The sequence below is a fragment of the Phocoena phocoena genome, chromosome 5 (genome assembly GCF_963924675.1).
Source record: "Phocoena phocoena chromosome 5, mPhoPho1.1, whole genome shotgun sequence".
Classification (NCBI taxonomy): domain Eukaryota; kingdom Metazoa; phylum Chordata; class Mammalia; order Artiodactyla; family Phocoenidae; genus Phocoena; species Phocoena phocoena.
In genome coordinates, this window is record NC_089223.1 from 123,542,677 (window position 1) to 123,568,978 (window position 26,302).

The following is a 26,302-nucleotide window of genomic DNA, read 5'->3' on the forward strand; positions in this document are numbered from 1 at the left end:
ACAAACACAACCCCACCCATTAGCAGAGAGGCTGTCAAAAATAATAATAGGTTCACAGACACCCCAAATCACACCACCGGACATGGTCCTGCCCACCAGAAAGACAAGATCCAGCCACATCCACCAGAACACAGGCACAAGTGCCCTCCACCAGGAAGCCTACACAACCCACTGAAACAAACTTACCCACTGGAAGCAGACACCAAAAACAATGGGAACTAGGAACATACAGCTTGCGAAAAGGAGACCCCAAACACAGTAGGCTAAGCCAAATGAGAAGACAGAGAAACACACAGCGCATGATGGAGCAAGGTAAAAACCCAGCAGATCTAACAAATGAAGAGGAAATAGGCAGTCTACCTGAACAAGAATTCAGAGCAATGATAGTACAGATATCCAAAATCTTGGAAATGGAATGAAGAAAATACAAGACAGGTTTACCAAGGATCTGGAAGAACTAAAGAGCAAACAAACAATGATGAGCAACACAGTAAATGAAATTAAATGAAATTAAAAATTAAAAATTCTCTAGAAGGAGTCAATAGCAGAATAACTGAGGCAGAACGGATAAGTGACCTGGAAGATAAAATAGAATAACTACCATAGAGCAGAATAAAGAAAAAAGAGGGAAAAAGATTGAGGACAGTCTCAGAGACTGCTGGGACAACATTAAACGTTCTAATCACATTGTAGGTTTTTCCTTTTCATCACTTTATATATATCCTGCTACTCCCTTCCGTCTTCCAGAGTTTCTGCTGAGAGATCAGCTGTTAACCTAATGGGTATTCCCTTGCATGCTATTTGTTGCTTTTCCTTGGCTGCTTTTAATATTTTTCTTGTATTTAATTTTTGATAGTTTGATTAATATGTGTCTTGGCATGTTTATCTTTGAATTTTTCCTGTATGGGACTGTCTGCACTTCCTGGGTTTGATTGACCATTTCCTTTCCCATATTAGGGAAATTTTCAACTATAATCGCTTCAAACATTTTCTCAGTCCCTTTCTTTTTCTCTTCTTCTTCTCCCTGATACCAAAACCAGACAAAGATGTCATTAAAAAAGAAAACTACAGGTCAAAATAACTGGTGAACATAGATACAACGATCTTGAACAAAATACTAGCAATTAGAATCCAACAGCACATTAAAGGGATCATACACCATGATCAAGTGGGGTTTATCCAAAGAATGCAAGGATTCATCAATATATGCAAATCAATCAATGTGATACACCATATTAACAAACTGAAGGATAAAAACCATATTATCATCTCAATAGATGCAGAGAAAGCATTTGACAAAATTCAACACCCATTTATGATAAAACCCCCCAGAAAGTAGGCATAGAGGTAACCTACCTCAACATAATAAAAGCCATATATGACAAACCCACAGCCAGCATCGTTGTCAATGGTGAAAAACTGAAACCATTTTTACTAAGATCATGAACAAGACAAGGTGGTCCACTCTCACCACTGTTATTCAATATAGATTCAGAAGTTTCAGCCACAGCAATCAGAGAAGGAAAAGAAATAAAAGGAATCCAAATCGGAAAAGATGAATTAAACTGTCACTGTTTGCAGATGGCATGATCCTATACGTAGAGAATCCTAAAGATGCTACCAGAAAACTACTAGAGCTAATCAATGAATTTGGTAAAGTAGCAGGATACAAAATTAATGCACAGAAATCTCTTGCATTCTTATACACAAATGATGAAAAATCTGACAGAGATATTAAGGAAACACTCCCATTTACCACTGCAACAAAAAGAATAAAATACTTAGGAATAAACCTACCTAAGGAGACAAAAGACCTGTATGCAGAAAACTATAAGACATTGAGGAAAGAAATTTAAGATAATACAAACAAATGAAGAGATATACCATGTTCTTGGATTGGATGAATCAACATTGTGAAAGTGACTCTACTACCCAAAGCCATCTACAGATTCATGCAATCCCTATCAAACTACCACTGGTATTTTTCACAGAACTAGAACAAAAAATTTCACAATTTGTATGGAAACGCAAAAGACCCTGAATAGCCAAAGCAATCTTGAGAACGAAAAACAGAGCTGGAGGAATCAGGCTCCCTGACTACAGTTATCAAGACAGTATGGTACTAGCACAAATAGAGAAATATAGATAAATGGAGCAGGATAGAAAGCCCAGAAATAAATCCACACACATATGGTCATCTCATCTTTGGTAAAGGAGGCAAGAATATACAATGGAGAAAAGACAGCCTCTTCAATAAGTGGTGCTGGGAAAACTGGACAGCTACATGTAAAAGAATGAAATTTGAGCACTCCCTAACACCATACCCAAAAATAAACTCAAAATTGATTAAAGACCTAAATGTAAGGCCAGACACTATAGAAGTCTAGAGGATAACATAGCAGAACACTCTATGACATAAATCACAGCAAGATCCTTTCTTACCCACCTCCTAGAGAAATGGATATATATATATATATATATATATATATATATACATATACATATGTATACATATACATATATATATGTATATATATATACAGTGGGATATTACTCAGCCATAAAAAGAAACAAAATTGAGTTTTTTGTAGTGATGTGGATGGACCTAGAGACTGTTATAGGAGTGAAGTAAGCTAGAAAGAGAAAAACAAATACCGTATGCTAACACATATATGGAATCTAAAAAAAGAAAAGAAAAATGTTTGTGAAGAACCTAGGGGCAGGACAGGAATAAAGACACAGATGTAAGGAATGGACTTGAGGACACAGGGAGGGGGAAGGGGAACCTGGGACGAAGTGAGAGAGTGGCATGAACATATATGCACTACCAAATGTAAAATCGATAGCTAGTGGGAAGCAGCCGCATAGCACAGGGAGATCACCTTGGTGCTTTGTGTACACCTAGAGGGGTGGGATAGGGAAGGTGGGAGGGAGAAGCAAGAGGGAGGGGATATGGGGATATATGTATATGTATAGCTGATTCACTTTGTTATAAAGCAGAAACTAACACACCATTGTAAAGGAATTATACTCCAATAATGTTAAAAATAAATATGTTAAAAATGTTAAAAATAAAAAAATTCAACTGTAATATGGATATTTGCTTATTCCTCAAATCTTTGGATTAATATCAAATTAAAGTTTGTACAAGTTTGAGGAGCCTAAGTTTAGCTTATAAGGGTCTTATGATTTTTATATCAAGTAAATTGTTATGATAGAGGGGGAAAAACAAAATAAATATTAAACTGCTTATAGATGATACAATTAATTAAAAAATCTATTTCTGTTTTGGGCTGTGCAGCTATTTTTGTTTGTTTTCAATTTGTTTGTATTGATAAGGACTGACTCATTGAAAGTAGCTATTAATTATACAGCAGACCACTCCTATGAAACTTAGCCTATCCTGTACCATAGTTTGGTTCAGAGCTGTGTGTGACCTGATTTTAATCTGTATTATCATTTGTGAGTGACCATGGTAACAATTGTATTATGTCTTATACAACTGTCTTATTTCTCAGTGTCTCCATATTTAGTCTTCAATAGTTTATGCTCAAATATTTAAAAATTCTTTTTCCTTCCTCAAGGAATTAACAAAACAAAACAATTTTCTGAGATGGCCTTTAGGATTTGAAAAACGTATTCTTGTTGCTTTTGTTTTTCAGGATGGGTTTTTCTGTCAGCACAAATAATCACCAGTGTTTTTTTTTTTTAATGTTATAATTTAATAATTTGTCTAGAGTTATTTAGCAGTGAACAGCTCCAGTCTATTGCTGCTGATAGGTTCTAGATTTTTCATCTTTGGTCCTCTTCTCTTTGATATTCACTGAGAATTGTGGGGTTATTTGATATCAGTTAAAAGTTGTACAAATAAAATATTAATAGACTATATATATGTGCGTGTGTATATGTATATGCTGAAAAACATGGCAGCCACTTTAAATTGGCTTGGGTTAGTATGTGAGTCATATTAGACTAGTCCACAGTTTGAATAGAAATACTTAAATTATAATAGCATTCTTTCTTAAACTAGGTATATTTCCCAAGGTAACCTATAATAGTAAAATCTCTGTAAGGTGCCTGATATCCAAATTTCCAAATGATAAAAGGTGGCTTTATTCAAAGGGGATTGCTGATAGTTAATTCTGCAGTTGTCCCTTTCTTTGATTTGTACCTCATTATTCATGTAAATTACTATCTTCTTAATTTGCTCTTTATTCTCATCTACATTTAAATTGGGCACAGGAGAAATTAGGACAGCAACATCTGGCTTTAAGGAAATAGAAATAGTTATATAACTAAATGTCATCATCAATCAGACTGCATTTTGTTCTATTACACATACTATTTGAAACAGTCACACCAGATATACCAAACAGAAGGAACAGCACCAAAGAACAAATTAGTCCACTCTACAAAGAATTAGAAACATAAATCCAACAGTCCTGTCATATTCACTTCAGTTATATTCTGGCTGACTGAGAATTTAGAATACAAATTTATAATTGTATGAAACATCTCAAATATTTTTTCCTTTTCCTTTTATGAAATATAGAAATAATGCAGATATGTGACAAAAACATGGCTCAAATGATAAGAAAGTCTCAAAATGAAAATCTCTTCCTCTATCCTAAGAGGATAGTCGTTCTTCCTAGAAAATAACACTGTCAATTTCCAGTGGTTTTTTTTTTTTTTTTTTTTCTGCGGTACGCGGGCCTCTCACTGCTGCGGCCCCTCCCGCCGCGGAGCACAAGCTCCGGACGTGCAGGGCCAGCGGCCGTGGCTCACTGGCCCAGCCGCTCCGCGACACGCGGGATCCTCCTGGACCGGGACACAAACCCGCATCCCCTGCATCGTCAGGCGGACTCCCAACCACTACGCCACCAGGGAAGCCCCTCCAGTGTTTTTTGAAGTTACTTTTTTAAAAAATTGAAGTGTAACATATTAGTTTTGGGTGAACAACATAGTGGTTCAATTTTTTTGGGATTGATTCAATATTTTTATAGATTATACTCCATTTAAAGTTATTTTAAAATAATGGCTATCTCTGTGCTGTACAATATATCTTTAGAGCTTATTTATTTTTACATAATAGCTTGTACCTCTTAATCCCCTACCCTTATCATACCCCTTCCCCCTCCCTCTCCCCACTGGTAACCATTAGTTTTCTTTTTTCTATATTTGTGAGTCTGTGTCTATTTTGTTATATTTATTCATTTGTTTTATTTTTCAGATTCTATATAAAAGTTATAACATACAGTATTTGTCTTGCACTGTATGACTTATTTCACTAAGTATAATACTTTCTAGGTCCATCCATGTTGTTGCAAATATCAGAATTTCATTCTTTTTTATGGCTGAGTAAAATTCAATTTTATATATTGTATATTATATATATAACTTCAATTATATACGTATATATAATTGTATATATATAACCCCACTTCTTTAACCAATCATCTGTTGATAGACACTTAGGTTGCTTCCATATCTTGGCTGTTGTAAATAATGCTGCTATGAACATTGGGGTGCATGTATCTTTTTAAGTTAGTGTTTTCACTTTCTTCAGATGCATACCTAGGAATGGAATTGCTAAATCATATGGTAGTTCTATTTTTGGTATTTTGAGGAACCTCCATAGTGTTTTTCATAGTGGCTGCACCAATTTACATTCCGACCAACCATATACTAGGGTTCCCTTTTCTCCACCTTGCCAATATTTATTTGTAGACTTTTTAAGGATAGCCATTCCAACAGGTGTAAAGTGATATCTCATTGTGGTTTTGATTTGCATTTCTCTGATGGTTAGAGATACTGAGTATCTTTTCATATGCCTGTTGGATATCTGTATATCTTCACTGGAAAAATTTCTTTGGTCTTCTGCCCATTTTGTAATCTGAGTGTTTGTTTTTTTGATATTGAATTGTATGAGCTGTTTATGTATTTTAGATATTAACCCCTTATTAGTCATATCCTTAGTTATTATTTAAGGGATTTTCTCTTGTTTTTTTGATTGAAACAAGTTCTCTGTCTTCTCATTTTGCTTAACTTTCTCTGTCTCTATGAATTTAGTTGAAACAGTTACCTATCCCAGTCTTGAATGGGTGTCCTTGTGTGGGTGTGTCTCTATACAGTCTGTGTATGCCCAGTGACATTGGTGGGAGACCTGGATCTGAGATGAGCATGAGTCATGTCTTTCCCCAGGGTGTGCTGGCAGCTGTCACATTGGTAGGAGTTAGGGCTGGAGATGAAGGGGCTGGAGCCAGAGGTGGGTATGAGCCAGGGCTTCTCCTCTGCTCAGTGGCCAACACCACTCTACTGGGGACAGAAGTTGCTGGGGCAGAAGCCCTGAGGTTCAGGTCTGAGCTGGCCCCGTTCCCTCTGAGTATTTGCTTTCGGCACCTTCACCCCATAGGGGAGCAGTGCTGGTGTAAGAGAGTCTGGAGTGGGCACTTGGCATGGGTCAGGGCACAGGCTGTGGCAGTCCCTTACTCTTGTGTGGAGCTGCCTTGCTGACCATGTGGGACAAAGCTGCCAGTGTCACTTGCAGTTTTAATCTGCTTCTTCTGCCATGTTTCAGGAGTAAGCAGTGTGTGTACACTTTTCATGAGTGGAGTCTAGGTTTCTCACAGCTCTCCTGTCAGTCCCACTGGTTTTCAAGCCAGCTAAGGGGACTCATCTTCCTGGTTTCAGATGGCAGGCCTGGGGCACCCAATGTGTGGCTCAAGCCACTCACTACTCAGGGAATATCTCCACCTGTGTAATCTCCCTCGTCTTCTTTGTCTCCTGCCAGGGACACAGATCCAGACATGGTTGCTTCACTTCCCTTCTTACCCAATTCTTTGTAGATCTTTCTTACAGCCTTGGTTGTACAAGTGTTTTTCTGCCAGTCTCCAGTTAGTTTTCAGTGAGATCTTGAAGTTACTTTTAAAATTGATGTGGTATACATATCTTATAATTACCAAAGTATCAATTTTTGATACACCTATTTTTTTCTCCACTGTAAAGGATTTCATTCTTACTACCTCTACCTCCCTGGTTTACTCCTAAAGAATTTCACCCTTTCTTTGCTTGTAATATTTCTTTTCAAGGTGTGCTTGGAAAGCTCAACTCTATTATTTGCCTCTTTAATGAAATCTAGAAGCTAAGTTTGTAAAATTTTTCACCAGTGTCTACTGGAAGTACACTTGATAGAATAGTAAAGTCATAAACATATGTCACATATGAACTGGCTTCTTCATTTACATATTTTTTCCACTAGAGGGTATAGAATTTGTGAAACAAAATAAAACAAAAACTGGGCAACCTAGGGGATTACACAGATATCATTTCTTCATGCTGTAAAATGGGGATTATAGACGAAGTGATTGCTAAAATAATTTTCATATTCAAGTGAAAATAAGTCCATATGATAGATCTTGGTTTTCTAGCACTATTTCTAGGAATACATACCCTAACCAGATGATTCTCTAAGTTTGATTGAATTGAAATATGTATTTCTTCAATAAAATTAGATAATTCTAGTAATTACAGTTCAATGCCACATTATCCAAACAACTTACATTTTTCTGTTTTCTTTGCTTATGAAATTAACTTCTATTCACACTTTAGCTTCCCACAAAGGATTTTCCACAATAGATTGATGCACACTCACATCTGGCAGACACTATTTTTTCCATACATAAAAACATAGTCAACAAATAACTTTTTAGGATCTACGTTATCCAGGCACTATACTAGGTGATGGAGGTGCAAAAAATATAATACAAACATAAATATTGAATAAAGTAAAATACAAAAAAATATAAATACAAAACTAATTTATGCCAAGGAATTGTAATACAACATAGCAAAATACAATTATTGAAATATCCACAGAGTTATCTGGGAATGAAGAAAGTGGATCTTGATTCAGACAATGGGAACAGAGTGAGAAAGACACATAAAAGGAAATAATACTTTGCATGGGCTTAATTATACACTATTCAGTGTCACTGGAATGTAAGACTTGGTTTGGGGGATTAACATTGAGGCTAAGAGCAGGAGTTAGAATTTTAGTGCTTACCAAAGAAATATAAACTAGGCATAAATGACCTTCTTACAACTTCTAATTTATAAGACATTTGGCAGGCTATATTGAGTTGTCAAAAGAAACGTAAAGGGCTTCCCTGGTGGCGCAGTGGTTGAGAGTCCGCCTGCCAATGCAACGGACAGCGGTTCGTACCCCGGTCCAGGAAGATCCCGCATGCTGCGGAGCGGCTGGGCCCATGAGCCATGGCCGCTGAGCCTGCGCGTCCGGAGCCTGCGCATCCGGAGCTTGCGCCTCCAGAGCCTGTGCTCCGCAACGGGAGAGGCCGCAACAGTGAGAGGCCCGTGTACAGCAAAAATAGAGAGACATAAAATATTGCTTTTTAAATAAAAATTTATGGTATTTCATAATGCATGTTTGCTATAATTAAAAATAATAATAATAAGGAGATGTCAAAGAAATTTGACATTTATAAAACACACTGTTGGATAACTTAAAAAACTTCCCAGAGAGTATATTATTTCTATCAATGATGAAGTAACTAGTATAGGACTAGATTCCCCGTGATAACCAACTATAAATCTGGACAAAATATACTAAATAATTATTTTCATACATTAAACGTTAGATAGTGAAGGACTATGATTCGAAGTTTAAGGGAAATAAGAAATTTGGTTCATGTTTATCCTGACTTTCAACCAACACTGTCTGGACTGTGGCACAGTGAAAGGAAGACTAAATCATAGCAGTCTCACTGAGTTGAGAAAACTGAGTTCAAGGCTCCTGGGGTGACAGAAATTTGCATGGTAGAAAAATAGGTACCTATACAGAAAAAGAAAGTCCTAAAAGTCTTTCCTTGAATTATTGGCAAATACTAAGCTGCAGATGCTGTGGAAAAGAGTCCATAAAGTTAGGGAAAGAATGGTTATCAGGAGCTGTGAGCTGGGGAATAAAAACTATATATATATATATATATATATATATATATATATATATTTATATTTATATACTTATATGTATATTTATATATTAATATATACTATATGTATTATGAACAGACACAACTGAAAAATGTTCATATTCCAAAAAGCAAGAATGAAGAGTCCTCACTGAATAGCTAGACATTGAATAGAATTCAGAAGTTGTGACATTGGAATAGAACTACTCTAACTCTCGAATAAAGGCTCCTTTATTTTTACCCTAATTACACTTAAAAGCAACCATTGAATGGATCAAGCTAATGTGCAAACAAACTAATTGACTGCCATGAAAAACCTCAAAACTCTCAAAAGGGAGAAAAAAAAATTATACATACACTAACATAGCACTCATCATGTCCAAAATCCAATAAAATACTACTAGATATGTGAAGTAGTAGAAAAATGTGTCCCATAATAAGAAAAGTAAGTCCATTAAAATAGACACAGAACTGTCAGAGGTAATGGAATTAGCAGGCAATAATTTTAAAAGATCTATTCAAATTTGTTCAACTATTTAAGAAAAAAACATAAAGATAATGAAAGAACAACTGTAAAATCTCCTTAGAGGAATAAACACTGTAAAAATAAATCAAATGCGCATTTAAAACAGCAAAATTAGATACCCAAAGTGAAATTTTCAAAGATGGGCTCATAAGCAAAAGAATCTAATAAAATATTTGAACATGAATAAGGGGAAAAACTGAATGCTTCAGACTGCTTCAAACTGAAATATAAAGTTAAAAAAAAGGAAGAGAACAGTTTCAGGGCACTCTGGGAAAACATCAAGTAGTCTCATATGCATGTAATTGACATACAGTAAGAAGAGAGAAAATTTCAAGCAAAAAAAAAGTAATGGCCAGATATTTCAAATTTTAATATAAATATAAATCAACAGTTTTAAGAAGCTCTATCAATATTAAGCAAAATATACATAACAAGATGAACATTAAGGTACATTATTAAAAAATTCCCCAAACCAGTAATAAAGAGGAAAACTTTAAAAGAACTAAGGGGAAAAAAAGACATATTACATTTAGAGGCACAACATAAAGGATATGTTTTTAATAAAAAGTTTATGTTTAAAAATCTTTAACCTATAATTACATATCCAGCAAAAAATATGCTAGGAAAGTGCAGAGGAAATAAAAACATTTCTAACCAAAGAAAAGCTATGAGAATTTTGTGCTAGCAAAACCTGCACTGTGTCCAGTATTTATGATGATATTTACAAGAGACAAACTGATTGTAAAGATACATATGGACTCAAAGGAGAATGAAAAATGGTATACCAAACAAACACAAATCATGAAAAATGGAGAGGCTGTATTAATAATAAAATTAATTCTAGAACAAGAAAGATTACCAGAAGTAAAACAGACATTTCACACTGATAAAAGTTCAATTAATCATGAAGGGATAACAATTCCAAAAATACGTGTATATAGCTTCAAATATTGTCAAAATATGAGGACTGAAGTGATAAAGAAGCAAACTGAGATTATAGTTGGAAATGTCAACATCCCCCCTCAGTCATTTATGGAGTAAGTATATAGCAAATCAGTAACGGTGTAAAAGACTTGAGAAACACTATTAACCAAGTAGAATTAACTGACATTTATAGAAAATTACATCCAATCACACAATAGACTACATTTTTTTCAACTACACATAGGTGGCTGACTAGAATAGGCCTTGTGCCAGACCATAAAATAATTCTCAATAAATATACAAGTTTTAAGAATGCGTTTTCAAAACAGTGGTATTATATTGGAAATCAGTAACCAAAAATCTATAAAACCGTCAACTATTTGGAAATTAAGCAGCATAATTTTAAATAATCTATCAATTAAGGAAGAAATCGTATAAGGGAAATTAGAAAATATTTTAAAATAAATGATAATAACATATCAAAATGTGTGAGATGTAGCTAAATTAGGGCTTAGAAGCTAACATAAATGCTTATAGAAAAGAAGAAAATTTTAAATCTGGTGATGTAAATGTCTACCCTGAGAAGCTAGAAAAAGAACAGCAAATTAAATTCAAAGTAAGCAAAGAAAAGAAGTGGTAAACAGAATTAAGTCAATTAAACAGCAAATGGAGAAAACAGAAATAATTAACAAAAACAAAACTTGATTCTTTAAAAAAATTGATAAGATTGGTGAATCACTAACTAGACTAATCCAGAAAAATATGGAAGACACAAGTGAATAATTTAGGAATTAAATTTAAAAATCACTATAGATTCTTCAGAAGGATAATAAAAGAATATTATGATAAAATTATTAATTCACCTAGAAGATTTGGACAAATTCTTTGAAAAGAAATTACTAAAATTTTCATAGGTTAAATTTAAAAAATAATAATCATATATGAAAGTAATTGCATTTTAATTACAAGCTTTCCAACTAACAAAACTCCAGGCCAAAAGGCTTATCAAAATACTATGCCAAAAAATTACAAGAAAAAAATTTTTACAAAAGCTCTTTGATAAAGGAGCAATAAACTCTTCTCATCTTACTTTATATGGCCAGTAATTCCAAAGACATTACCAAAAAAAGAAAAAAAATACACACTAATATCATTCACTGATATTGGCCTGGGGTTAGCAAACATTTTCTTTAAAAGCTCAGGGAGTTAATGTTTTATACTTTGAGGGTCATATTATTTCTATTGAAACAGCTCAACTCTCCCATAGTAGTGTAAAAAGTCATAGAGTATATGTAAATGAATTGACATGGCTAAGTTCCAATAATATTTTATTTATCAGACTAACCTCTGATTTAGGTGCTATAAGCTGTAAGTCCTAAACAAATATTAGCAAAACTCAGAGCCACACTTTTTAAATTCAAAATCAAACAATATAATTCATCATATTCATTAAAGGAGAAACAAAAACATTCTATCAATAAATTTATAACGTGTCAGAGAAATCTAACACACTCATAATAAAAATGACCAGCATTCTAGCAACAGAATAAAAGAAATTCTCAGTTTGATAAAGTGCATCTACAAAAAACAAAACAAAATAAAACTATAGCTAGCATCACAATATATGTTAAATAACTGAAAACTTTCCCTTTAAGATTGCAAAAAAGACATATATGTCTGTTTATCATTTCCATTCAAACTGGAGGTCCTATCCAGTATAATACGTCAAGAGAAAGAAAAGAAAAAGTAATACCAATTCAATAGGAAGAAACAGTTACCTATATTCACAGAGGACATAATCTTGTATGTAGAACATCCTAAGGAACAAAAAAGAAAACAATGCAACAAGAAAAAAAACCTACCAGTGCTAGTAAAAGAATTTAGCAAAGTGATAGAATAGTGGGTTAATTTGTGTGTGTGTATGTGTGTGTGTGAGACTGAATTGGAATTGCAGTTGCAATATCAGGCACAGCATTATTTTTTTAATAGCATATAGTTACATGTAAATTTAATAATGTTTAGGAATTATACAAAGAAAAATACAAATTATAAATTAATAGCAAAGAGATACCTGGAAAATGCCCATACATTTGCCACCTAAGCATCCTATTTGCACATAACCAATAGAACAAAAGAAAAATTTGAAAGTAAAAAAAAGTTCTGAATGATATTAAAGATACATTATATTATAAATTGTAGCATGTAGCTAAACAAAACCACATTCAGGGAAACCTAAAGAAACTTAAACAAACAGGGATTTATACCCAGTAATAGAATGGAGCACTCAATATTGTTTTGCTGCCAATTCATCCAGTTGATCTATAGATTTGATGCAATACTAATAAATATTTCAGCATGTTGTTTGTAGAAATTGTCCAACTAATTACAAAATGTATGTAAGAACCTCAAAGTACTTAGAATAGACAAAAGTTGAAAAAGAAAAACAATGCTGGAGGAGATACATTATCTGAAATAAAAATTTGCACACATCTACATTTACCAAGCTAGTTAGTATGGTATTAACATAAAGATAGACAACTAGATTAGTGGAACAGAATGGAGTCCAGAAGTTGGTTCACATTTACACGGTCAATGTATTTTAAAACTTGGCACCAGAATGACTCAATAAAGACATTAAAGTGTTTTCAAAATATATGATGCTGGAACAGTTTGTTCTTTTGTTCTACAAGAAAGCAAGAAAATATCTTCTTAGCCTTAGGTAGGCAACTTCTTTTTTTTTTTTTTTTCATAGAGGATTGAAGAAACAAACTACAGACTGGGAGAAAATATCTACAGTTCATTTGACAAGGAATCTGTATCCAGAATATATAACTGCTACAATTCAATAATAAAAACACAACCAAATTAAAAATTAGTCAAAAGATACAAAAAATTTCACAAAATAAGATAAATGCCCAATAAGCATATGAACAAGTGACCATTATTAGTCATCAGAGAAATGCAAAATAAGACCTCAGTGAGATATTACTACATATTTACTAGATTTCAAAAAGGCCATCAACCTTCAATGTTGGCATAGATGTAGACATTAGTGATGGGAGAATAAAATGATTAAAGTCATCTTGGAAATTAGCTTCTCAGTTTCTCTTAAAGTTAAACATAAAGTTTTTTTTTTTTTAACATGACCTAGCTATTCTATACTTAGTTATTTAAACAAGAGAATTGAAAACATATGTACACAAAAAGGTACACAAGGATATCCATAACATAACAGGGATATTCATAGTTGCTCAAAACAGGAAACATCCAAATGTCCATCAACTGGAGAATGGCTAGGAAAAATGTTGTATATCCAGGTAGTGGAATAACTCTCAGCAAATTAAGACAAAGGAATAAACTACTAATATGTACAAAAATTGATAAACGTAAGAAACATTTTTCTATTTAGCTGATCAAAAGAAGCCCCATACTCTGTAGTTAGATTAGAAATTCTGTTATAGTCAAAGAAACTTTTGAGGAAACACAACAATGGTTGCTTCTTGACAGGTAGAGTGGGGAGAGGTGTGGAGTTTGGGAAGAAGCAGAAGGGCTTTTTCTCAAATGATGAAAATATTCTGTATTTTGATAGGAGTCTGAGTTATCATGTGAAAGAATTTTTTAAAATGTGTTGAATTATACACTTAAATTTTGTTCACCTTACTGAATATAAAATATACCTCAGTAAAAATATCCCCACACCCTGATATATATGTTCAATGTCCAATACAATTTAGAACATATCAGTGAAACATGTTGAAAAGCATTGACCACATAATGAGTCTTTGAAGCATTTTAAGCATGGAATTTATATGCTCACACTTTTCAACGATATGTTTGTATTTTTGATAGATCAATAAGGAGACTGCGTAGAGAATGAAATAGAAATGAGCAATACTTGAGATAGAAAGTACACCTAAAATTAAGAAAATTACCTTTCATTTTACCATGCCTTTCATTTTAAAAAATAAACAAAATGGGTGATTTCTCTGGTAAGAATTACAAACCTACAAATAATAGCTAGACAGATGTCTAATTGAGTCAACCTCAGAGGAGTATACAGTGAAAATTTAATAACTCAGTAGTCAGTATATTCTTGTGAAAAGTCAAATATCAATGATCTAAAAGAATACGTAAAAAAATAAATAAATAAATAAATAAATAAAAGAATACGTAGTTATCCATTTTATACATATTAGTGTATATATGGCAATTCCAATCTCCCAATTCATCACACCACTAATAAGAATCTGATATATAAAAAAATAAATAAAATGAAATTCAAAAATAAAAAAACTAAAAATTAAAAAAAAAGAATATTTAGCATTTTTATGAAATAAAAAGATTCATATTTCTACATATTCCATCCCTCATCCTAAAGTCATATTTTGCAAACATTTTGGATACATCAACCATCTTTAATACATAAGCTTACAGTTCTCCTTGAGCCTTTGTCATTTTATGATTTTGACATCATGTGTGATAAGTAAATCAAAGAAAAAGGAGAACACATCATCTTTTATACCATTATACTATTAAATTATAATAGTTATCCACTTAATATATTTAATGATGTTGATACTACTCTCCATACATAAAGATGAATTTAAAGGTTTTCTCTTTTTTGATACTTGCTTTTTAATGTACTTCGTAAAATCATTGAAACATTTGACTTGATTTTAAATAAAATTTTTCAGTGACATATTATTATAGTATTGATTTTGTGATTGGTTCTATATTAATTAAAATACCATAACCTCAGCTTGACTTTTGCTGACAGTTCTAATTAAAGATGTTCTTCACGCCCCCCTCACACCTCATCACACAACATGCATTTTCATGAATTATTTTGTTTCATTTTGTCCATGTTAATTATCCTTATCTGAAATATTTTTTGCTTACAAGTTATTTTCTATCTCCACTCACTATTATATACATTTTACAATGGCAGAGATTTTTCTTGTATATGTAACATCCCCAGTGCCTATGATATTGCCAGTTCATATTAAGCACTCTTTAAATATTTGAATGAGTGATGAAACAATGAATGAATAAACTTTCTAAAGGTATCTAAGATAGTAGGCATGTATTGCATTTGTTCGATTACATTTCTTTTTTACTTTCATTTGTTAAACAGAAAAGAGAAAAACTTATGTTGTCAGTTCTTTTTCTTCTCGTTTTCCTGACTAATGTTTAGAAGTCTAGGGTGGAAAGGGATCAGAATTGTGGGATTTTTTTGTAAAAATAATTGTTCAACTTGGTATTTTAAATGATCATAACTACACTCTGATTCGTGTCACAGTGGGAGTAATTCTAGTTTTAAGACATGGATTGGAAAAATCTCAAGCTTCATTTCTTGCAATTTTGCATGTAAGTAGATAAGGGCTTCGCTGGTGGTGCAGTGGTTGAGAGTCCGCCTGCCGATGCAGGGGACACGGGTTCATGCCCCGGTCCGGGAGGATCCCACATGCCGCGGAGCAGCTGGGCCTGTGAGCCATGGCCGCTGAGCCTGCGCGTCCGGAGCCTGTGCTCCGCAACGGGAGAGGCCACAACAGTGAGAGGCCCGCGTACCGCAAAAGTCATTGAAATTACAACCATTTATTAAAGAAGTGATCTGTAGCCAAAGCCCCAAAGCTTTATATCTTGATGAGCAGAGTAAGAACAGCTAAATCTGGTTCAAGTCAGCTTTAGGTAAATGATTATTAGATCCCATCAGCCAGTGATTCTGCCTTCTCTCATCGTGTGCAAGAAAAAACAAAACAACTAAACATCCCAGTGCCACACTCTACTTCTCTCAATATGGAATTAATTTTTGTACAAAAATCATATTAATCCAAAGTATTATAGAAAGACTCCAGATGAGCTTAATTACTCAAGAACCAGTTTGAATATGTTCCATCAAATAGTCTGAACAATCGTAGTTCAACCAAACAGCAAAAAAATTTTCCAAAACCATAGGTAGATACTGGATACTGCTTTAATTTCTGTTAATTAAAAATGCTTGATCTACTATAGCAGATCCTGGTGTAAGATCTTTAAAAGAAAATAATTAATCCATGCAAGTTTGAGATAACACCTAATCTGTAGAGCTTGTGACCTGATTTAATCAAGCTCTGGACATTATTGTTGACCTATCCAAAAAAACGTTTTTTTTTTTTTAATTGAATATATAGTGGGTGTACAATCTTATGTTAGTTTCAGGTATACTGCATAGTGGTTTTACATTTACATAGATTACAAAATGATCACCATGATAAATCTGTGACCATCGGTCCCCTCACAAGGAACATGGTTAATATTATTATTATTAACCATATTCCTTGCTTTATATTACATCCCCATGGTTTATTTATTTTATACCTGGAAGTCTGTACCTCTTAATCCCCGCTACCTATTTTGCACAACTCCTCTACCCTCCTCCAATCTGGCAAACACCTGTTTTTAGCTTTCACCTGTAAGTGAGGTCGTGCGATATTTGTGTTCGTCTCTCTGATTTATTTCACTTAGCATGATAGCCTCTAGATCCATCTGTGTTGTCCAAAATGCCAAGATTGACACAGTCAGGTAGGCGCGGACAGGGGAGGGGCCTCACAGAGGCCGGCGAGGGGAGGAAAGCACTGGGCTGGAGGGATGGCCAAATGTCCCGGCCTGCAGCCCTGAGCGCGGGCGGTGGCGGTGGCGGCGCCGGTGTCGAGCTGGTGGCCGTGGCGCGCTGCTTCTGCTGCATCCTGAGGACCCGGGGCCGGGGGCCGGCTCTAGCATGGTCGAGACAGAAGCGCTGCTGAGGCTTCGGAAGACTTCAGGATGCAGAATAAATCCGTCTTTATTTTGGGTGCCAGCGGGGAAACCGACAGAGTACTCTTGAAAGAAACCCTGGAGCAGAGCCTGTTTTCCAAAGTCACGCTGACTGGCCGGAGGAAGCTCACCTTCGACGAGGAAGTTTCTAAAAACGTGAATCAAGAAGTGGTGGGCTTTGAGAAATTGGATGACTACGCTTCTGCCTTTCAAGGTCATGATGTTGTATTCTGTTGCCTGGGTACCACCAGACAAAAAGCTGGGGCAGAGACATTTGTTCGTGTTGATCGAGATTACGTCCTGAAGGCTGCAGAGCTGGCAAAAGCTGGAGGGTGCAAACATTTCAACTTGCTGTCCTCTAAGGGAGCTGACAAGTCAAGCAATTTTTTATATCTGCAAGTCAAGGGAGAAATGGAAGCTAGGGTTGAAGAGTTAAAATTTGATGGTTACTCCGTATTTTGGCCCGGAGTTCTATTATGTGATAGGAAAGAATCTTGCCCAGGTGAATGGTTGGTTAGGAAGTTCTATGGCTCCTTATCAGAATCTTGATCCAGCGGCCATCCTGTGCCAGTGATGACTGTGGTTAGAGCAGCGCTGAACAACGCAGTGAGACCAAGTGACAAGAAGGAACTGCTGGATAACAAGGCCATCCACGAACTGGGGAAAGCTGATGGTTCTCTCAAGCCGTGACCACAATGGAGAAATGCTTTCCAGTGTCGGGCTCAACACCTATCACCTAACGGTAATTTCAGGGTCTAAAAAAAGCATGTGCTTTAACTGTGGTTTCACTATTCTCAGTCTCCCAGATCCAATCAAAAAATGATCGTGCTCTGCATCAGCATTTTAGAGCCTGATTCTACATATGTAGAATCACCCTGGGGGCCTTTCAAAAATAGAGGTCCAGCAGCTCCCTGGTGGTCTGGTGTCTCATGTTCGGCACAGAAATGAGAGATTCATAGGCCCTACCTCAGACTTTCTGAATCAGAACTTGGGGGGTATGGGCACAGAAATCTGTTGTTTTATTTAAGCTTCTCTTATGATGCCACTGGTGGGGAGGCCAGCTTTGAAAGCTTGTCCGCAGAGTCACGGCAGCAGTGCAGACTTTATGTATTATGCAGATGAGTTCTGAACAAAAATTGTTGACATTTGTGTCTCTGAGTTACCCAGTGCTGACTGCATGTTAATTGTGTAAGTGAACATTGTGCTTTACTACTTCTTTAGAATATATAATAAAAGTTATTATATAGCCGAGATTATATAATTCATGGGAGAATTAAATAGAAGAATTAAACTAAATGTACAAGTCGTGGGTGTCCTTACATTGTTAGAAAATGCCTAAGTAACGGTGGTAATATGCAGTATTTTGGCCAATGGGATGTTAGAATAGCAGCTAATACATATCAAGTACTTGCTAATTGCCAGCCTTTACACATACTGTCTGTCCTTTAGCCCTGCAGACAATCCTTATAATTCTTACAGGCAGTACTATCATCCCTATATCTTAGGTGGGGAAACCGAGGCTCACTGTGGTTAAGTACCTTGCCCAAGGGCTTAAAGCTGAAGCCTGAAGCTAGGAAATGGCAAAGCCAGGATTCTAACCCAAGTGAGCCTGAATCCATAGCTTCTGTTTTTAACTAGTCTGCAAGAGCATCCAGTATCTGTATATTTCCAGGAAGTTACAGTTAATTGTTGCTGGATCAGTACATGCCATGGATGAATAAAATAGAAATGTTTGGGTTTCTCCATTGGTCTAGGATCCCTCTAATGATTAACCACAAAATGTTCACATAGCCAGTAAATGTATATTTCAAAGTGCTTCACTTGAAAAACTATGGAAAAGGAAAGGAAGAGGCAGAAGGAAGGGTCAAAGTCAAGAGGAGCACACTGTTAATTTCCATCATGGAACAAAGGAAATTTGTCTTAACTTGTGTGCAGGGGGAAGCAAGGTAATAAATTTCAAGCTTCAGTGGACAAAAAAAAAAAGGCATGATTTCACTTTTTTAAAGGCTGAGCAATTACAGATATATATGTAATATAATATATACTTTTCTTTATTCACTGAGGTTGCTTCCATATCTTGGCTGTTGTAAATAATGCTACAATAAACATTGGGGTGCATGTATCTTTTCAAATTAGTGTTTTTGTTTTCTTCTGGTAAATACCCAGAAGTGAAATTGTTATATCATATGGTGGGTTCTATTTTTAATTTTTTGAGAAATCTTCATAATGTTTTCCATTGTGGCTATACCAATTTACCTTCCTGCCTACAGTGCACAAGGGTTCCCATTTCTCCACATCCTCACCAGCACTTGTTATTTGTTGCCTTTTTGATGATAGTCATTCTGACATTTGTGAGGTGGTGTCTCATTGTGGTTTTCATTTACATTTCTCTGATGATTAGTGATGTTGAGCATTTTTTATGTGTCTCTTGGCCATCTGTATGTCATCTTTGAAAAATGTCTGTTTAAGTCCTCTGCCCATTTTTTGAGCAGGTTGCATATTTTTTTGATGTTGAGTCATATGAGTTCTTTGTATATTAACCCTTTATAAATACATATATCCTTTGTAAATATTTTCTTCCATTCAGTTATCCACCTTTTTGTTTGGTCAGTAGTTCCCTTTGCCGTGCAGAAGTTTTTTGTTTGATGTAGTCCCATTTGTTTATTTTTGCTTTTGCTTCCTTTACCTGAGGTGACAGATCTGAAAGAGTATTGCTAAGACCAATGTCAAAGATTGTACTACCTAGGTTTTCTTCTAGGAGTTTTATGGTTTCAGATCTTACATTTAAGTTTTTAATCCATTTTGAGTTTATTTTTTGTATATGCTGTGAGAAAGTAGTCCAGTTTTATTTGCATATAGCTGTCCCATTTTCCCAACACCATTTATTGAAGAAGCTGTCTTTTTATTGTATATTCTTTTCTTCTTTGTTGTAGGTTAATTGAACATATAAATGTGGATTCATTTGGGGGCTCTTTATTCTGTTTCATTGATCTATGTGTCTTTTTTGGTGCTAGCACCATACTGTTTTGATTACTGTAGCTTTGTAATATAGCTTGAAACCAGGGAGTGTGACACCTCCAGCTTTGTTCTGCTTTCTCAAGATTGTTTTGGCTATTCTGGGTCTTTGTTGTTTTCATACAAATTTGTAATTATTTATTCTAGTTCTGTGAAAAATGCATTCATGAATACTGCCATGGGTTATCAAGTTAATTTACTTTATAAAAAATTTACAAAAATTGTTAGTGTCCTTTAATAGATATAATTTTACACATTAAATAGCAGTGTAAATAGTTGCTTTTTGTTAATATCCAAAAATAATGAAAACTGATCAATGACTTCTCTAAAAAATAGCTTTTTGACTGCCATCAGTGAATTTCTGCAAAATAGAATGCAAAATAAATATGTAATTTTCTAATAATAAGCAGATGTTTATTACATATCAGCTATGTGCAAAATATTTTCTCTCAGTACCAGAAAGCAAACAGAAATCATTTAAATCAAATATCAGCAAACCAATTTGCCTTTTTCTAATTGAAGCAAAGTGATATTCATATTTAGTTGTCATGTATGTTTTGAGGTCTACTAATATCCAGTGTTTTTCACATATGAACGAATGAATGTATAGCTAGAAAGGAACCTGCCTAGAATATTTGCTTTGGGTGAAAGACCTATTTTATAGTTATATATTAACTATTATAGTCATTTTTAAATTCATAGTATATCACAGCATGATATACCCTGATATGAAATGGATTTTCTATGTATATTTTAATGAGATCATGAAGTGAGGTAGGGGTTACCAGGGAAGATATTTATAATGTACTTTACAATTAATAAAATTTAATTTAGTGAATATCTGTGATATAAAGCATACTAGTCAGGTTTCAACCAGAGACATAGAACCAGTAGGAGATGGATACTAAGAGATTTATTGCAAGAAATTGGCTTACATCAAATTGCTTCACGCTTGCCACCCTCTTCCCGACACAGCTCAGAGGATGATTCCTAATTGTTTTAACCCAATTGTGGTGGTTCATATATCCTTGACAGTGATTGTGTTAGGCTTAGGTCTCTGACACAATTCTGGAATTCATCTGTGAAACTTCTTTAAAATATATGCACAAGGATGTTTCTGTAGTTATGACTGATGCCTGGGATGCTGCAACCATTTTGGAAACATAAGAACAAAGGTGAGAATAAAAAAGGAAATATGGCCCTTGATGGTGTTATTGAGCCACCCAGTTAACCAACTCTGAAAGCTACCCCATTCTATCATTCAATCGTTCATTCATTTATTTGATGATACCTTTTTTGTTGTTAATTCTGTTTGAATTGGAAATTTTCATTAAATGCAGTTTGTAGCCTTTTAAGTGATATAGGAGCCAAATGAAATCAGAAGTTGTCTTGGTAAAGCATGAAAGCATGAAATCAGAGAAAGGGGATTTAAATGATTCAAATGTTTATTGACATCAGGAAAAGATAGTCTAAAACAGCAACTCTTCCTCTGAAATATGACCTTAGGGAACCAAAATATTTGAAACTGTGAGTCACAACAATCCTCTCCTTAGTGGTTCTCAGGGTTTAGCATGGATTAGAATCACCTGAAGAGCTCACTGAGGTGTGAGATTTCAGGCTCCTCATCTTGCATACATCTCGCATATTTTTCTAAGGGGTTGTCTTAGAGCTACCCTCACTTGGCTTGAGGGGGAAGAAGAACTTTGCTTTCCTTGTGTGTTTTCTTTTCCTTAAATTTTGTCAATGAATTCTTTCTCAGTAAATCTCTACCCTGTAGGTAAAAGGTAGGCAGCACTCCTTCCCAGGGCTGATTGGGGGGGTGGGGGGGGTCAAGGAGGAGCTGCACTTTGTGGTGCCTTCCCATGCCATCTGGGCAGGGCACTCCAAGCCTGGATCTTGCCTTGTGTGGATTCTGGTCTCTAGAAGCACCTATTTCAAAATTTTCTGTGTTCTCCCTGGTGATTGGGATCAGCTTGGGCTGGCAGTGCTATCCAGGCAGGGTGCCCTGAGCCCATGTCTTTGTTTCTCTCCTTGCAGGGAACTTTCCATCTCTTTATCCCAAGCATGGGGTCTACCAGATGCCCCAAGAGCTCTGAGACTCAAGCTGATAGGATTACCCCAGGGTCCTGGATGGTTTCTAGTCCAGGAGCACAGCATGGTAAGTGGGCCACACCTACTGGCTAAGGTGGTATTTGTCTCATGGGATTGCATTAGATGGGGCTACCAGGATGGTACTGACATGCTGATCTTGAGTGAGTCTCAGTCACATCGGACATAGGAAAATTTTAAGACTCTGAGTTAACAGTGGTCTGATTACCTTTGGGGTTGAGCCATATAAAGCCTGGGCATTAGCTCTCAGCTGCCAGTGCTCTAACCATGGTGCCACCCATGGTGCCACCCATGTTCTACAGCACCCAAGGGCAGTTGGGGTAGTAACATGTGTTCTTCATCTTGTGCATCCCCAGGCACTGGCACCCAGGGCAGTCACTCCACCAGCTCAGACAATCCTTCAAGGATGGCATTGGCAATCTCCTCTGAGTTTTTTTCAAGATTGTTGCTCTTCAACATCAATAGACACGTCTCATTGGTACCCTCTCATGCTTCAACTGATAAATCTTAAGTTGTGAAAACTAGAATTGGAAGTTTCCTTGTATAAATGGAACTTTTGCCCATGGACCCTTGCCTATCTACCTCACTGACAGCACTGTGTAGAAGGCAGGTTTGCAGTTTACATGGAAAGAAATCACATTTTAAGAATGCAGTGACTATAACTTAAATAGTTCAAGAGAAGTCATCATTAGAAGATGAATATCATACTGTATTTAGCCTATAATACTCCAAGTGGTAAATTTAACATGACTAGAAAGAAAATTATGATACTTGTCTTCCTGCACATCTGGGTAAGACTTACATTTGTGGGTATCATCAACAAAGCACAATAACAACCATTATAGAGCCATTGGAAGCTGATAGTCATTGGCTGTTTGAAGGATGATGCAGTATCATGAGTAATGAGGTAAACAGCATTTTTAAAAAATAAATAAAAATTGATAAGGAGCTGAAGAAGCAAGAAGATCTTAATTGTTTTACACAAATGGTTTCCTAAGAGCACGGCATTGGGAGTAATAGTAGCCTTGCTCCTCATGATAGGAAATATGACATTAGCCACTAACAATGCATTTGACAATGAAGAATACAGAGATGGTTCCTAGAACTGAGTAGGAAGAAATGGCGTCTGGACACTAGAAAACTCTTACCATGCACTCGTTGGCCATAAAATATGCAAGTACCACTGACTTGCCATTAATTAATTCATCATTGATAAATCAGTATATCTCACAAGGGATCATATATCTTGTGATACATTTTTAATCAAATTGTTTATAGAAAGAGAAGCCTCCTAAAATATATTTGCCCGAGGCTCTGCAAACCATGAGGGCAGATATGCTGGGCAACTCTGAGAACGTTAAACTTAGAGTCTCTCTTCACTTAACATGCATTGTCTTCAACTTTGAGCCCTTTGCCAATTTGGATACAGCAGAAAAATAATTCTGTTTCAAATTTAGCAATGAATCTATTAATAGACACACAGAGTTACATACACACACACAAACATACACTGAAACATGCTCTGAAATCTTGCAGAGCAAACTAAGGAAACTAAAAGACTTGAATATCTTAAAAAGTATACATCTGTATATCCCACCTGTATTTTAATATATATTAATATCTAATATGTATTGTGTATTTACTATATGCAATGAATTATTTTATCTTCTTGCAAATACCAACATATTTATTCTCCACAATAGTCATAAGATAAAGTTATACTTATTATCCAGATTTTGTAAATAGGAAAACTAAGGAAAAGGGAGAGTAAGTAACTGCCCAAGGTCATATATCTTGTAAATTAAAAATGAGATTTTTACCCAGAAAGAAAAGTTCTCAAACAGATTCTTATTTTTTTTTTCACATCTTTATTGGAATATAATTGCTTTACAATGGCGTGTTAGTTTCTGCTGTATAACAAAGTGAATCAGCTATATGTATACATATATCACCATATCCCCTCCCTCTTGTGTCTCCTTCCCACCCTCAATATCCCACCCCGCTAGGTGGACACAAAGCACGGAGCTAATCTCCCTGTGCTATGCACCTGCTTCCCACTAGCTATTTCACATTTGGTTGTGTATATATGTCCATGCTACTGTCACTTTGTCCCAACTTACCATTCCCCCTCCCCATGCCCTCAAGTCCATTCTCTACCTGTGCATCTTTATTCCTGTCCTGCCCCTAGCTTCTGCAGAACCATTTTTTTTCTTTAGATTCCAAATATATATGTGTTAGCATACGGTATTTGTTTTTCTCTTTCTGACTTACTTCACTCTGTATGACAGTCTCTAGGTTCATCCACCTCACTGAAGATAACTCAATTTTGTTTCTTTTTATGGATGAGTAATATTCCACTGTATATATGTACCACATCTTCTTTATCCATTCATCTGTCGATGGAAACTTAGGTTGCTCCCGTGTCCTGGCTATTGTAAATAGTGCTGCAATGAACATTGTGGTACATGATTCTTTGTGAATTATGGTTTTCTCAGAGTATATGCCCAGCAGTGGGATTGCTAGGTTGTATAGTAGCTCTATGTTTAGGTTTTTTAAGGAACTTCCATACTGTTTTCCATAATGGCTGTATCAATTTACAGTCCCACCAACAGTGCAAGAGGGTTCCCTTTTCTCCACACCCTCTCCAGCATTAATTGTTTGTAGATGTTTTGATGATGGCCGTTCTAACTGGGGTGAGGTGATACCTCATGGTAGTTTTGATTTGCATTTCTCTAATGTTTAATGATGTTGAGCATTCTTTCATGTGTTTGTTGGCAATCTGTATATCTTCTTTGGAGAAATATCTATTTAGGTCTTCTTCCCTTTTTTGGATTGGGTTGTTTGTTTTTTTGATATCGAGCTACATGGGCTGCTTGTATATTTTGGAGATAAATCATTTGTCAGTTGCTTCGTTTGCAGCTATTTTCTCCCATTCTGAGGGTTGTCTTTTCATCTTGTTTATACTTTGCTGTGCAAAAGCTTTTAACTTTCATTAGGTCCCATTTGTTTATTTTTGTTTTTTTTTTCTATTCCTCTAAGAGGTGGGTCAAAAAGGATCTTGCTGTGATTTATGTCATAGAGTGTTCTGCCTATGTTTTCCTCTAAGAGTTTTATAGTGTCTAGCCTTACACTTAGGTCTTTAATCCATTTTGAGTTTATTTTTGTGTACGGTGTTAGGGAGTGTACTAATTTCATTCTTTTACATATAGCTGTCTGGTTTTCCCAGCACCACTTCTTGAAGAGGCTGTCTGTTCTCCATTGTATATTCTCGCCTCCTTTATCAAAGATAAGGTGACCATATGTGCATGGGTTTATCTCTGGGCTATCTAGCCTGTTGCATTGATCTATATTTCTGTTTTGTGCCAGTGCCATACTGTCTTGATTGCTGTAGCTTTGTAATATAGTCTGAAGTCAGGGAGCCTGATAACTCAGGCTGTGTTTTTCTTTCTCAAGATTGCTTTGGTTATTCGGGGTCTTTTGTGTTTCCATACAAATTGTGAAAATTTTTGTTCCACTTCTGTGAAAAATGCTATTGGTAGTTTGATAGGAATTACATTGAATCTGTAGATGGCTTTGGGTAGTAGACTCATTTTCACAATGTTGATTCTTCCAATTCAAGAACATGGTATATTTCTCCATTTGTTTGTATCATCTTTAATTTCTTTCATCAGTGTCATAGTTTTCTGCATATAGGTCTTATGTCTCTTTAGTTAGGTTTATTCCTAGGTATTTTATCCTTTTTGTTGCAATGGTAAATGGGAGTGTTTCCTTAATTTCTCTTTCAGATTTTTCATCATTAGTACATAGGAAGGCAAGAGATTTGTGTGCATTAATTTTGTATCCTACTACTTTACCAAATTTATTGATTAGCTCCAGTAGTTTTCTGGTAGCATCTTTAGGATTCTCTATGAATAGTGTCATGTCATTTTCAAACAGTGAGAGCTTTCCTTCT

General features: G+C 35.4%; 1 pseudogene; it reads left to right on the forward strand.

Annotated features, from left to right (window-relative positions):
- The first annotated feature begins 17,146 nt into the window (after nt 1–17,146).
- LOC136123691 (oxidoreductase HTATIP2 pseudogene) lies at nt 17,147–17,916 on the forward strand (annotated as a pseudogene).
- The last annotated feature ends 8,386 nt before the right edge of the window (nt 17,917–26,302 follow it).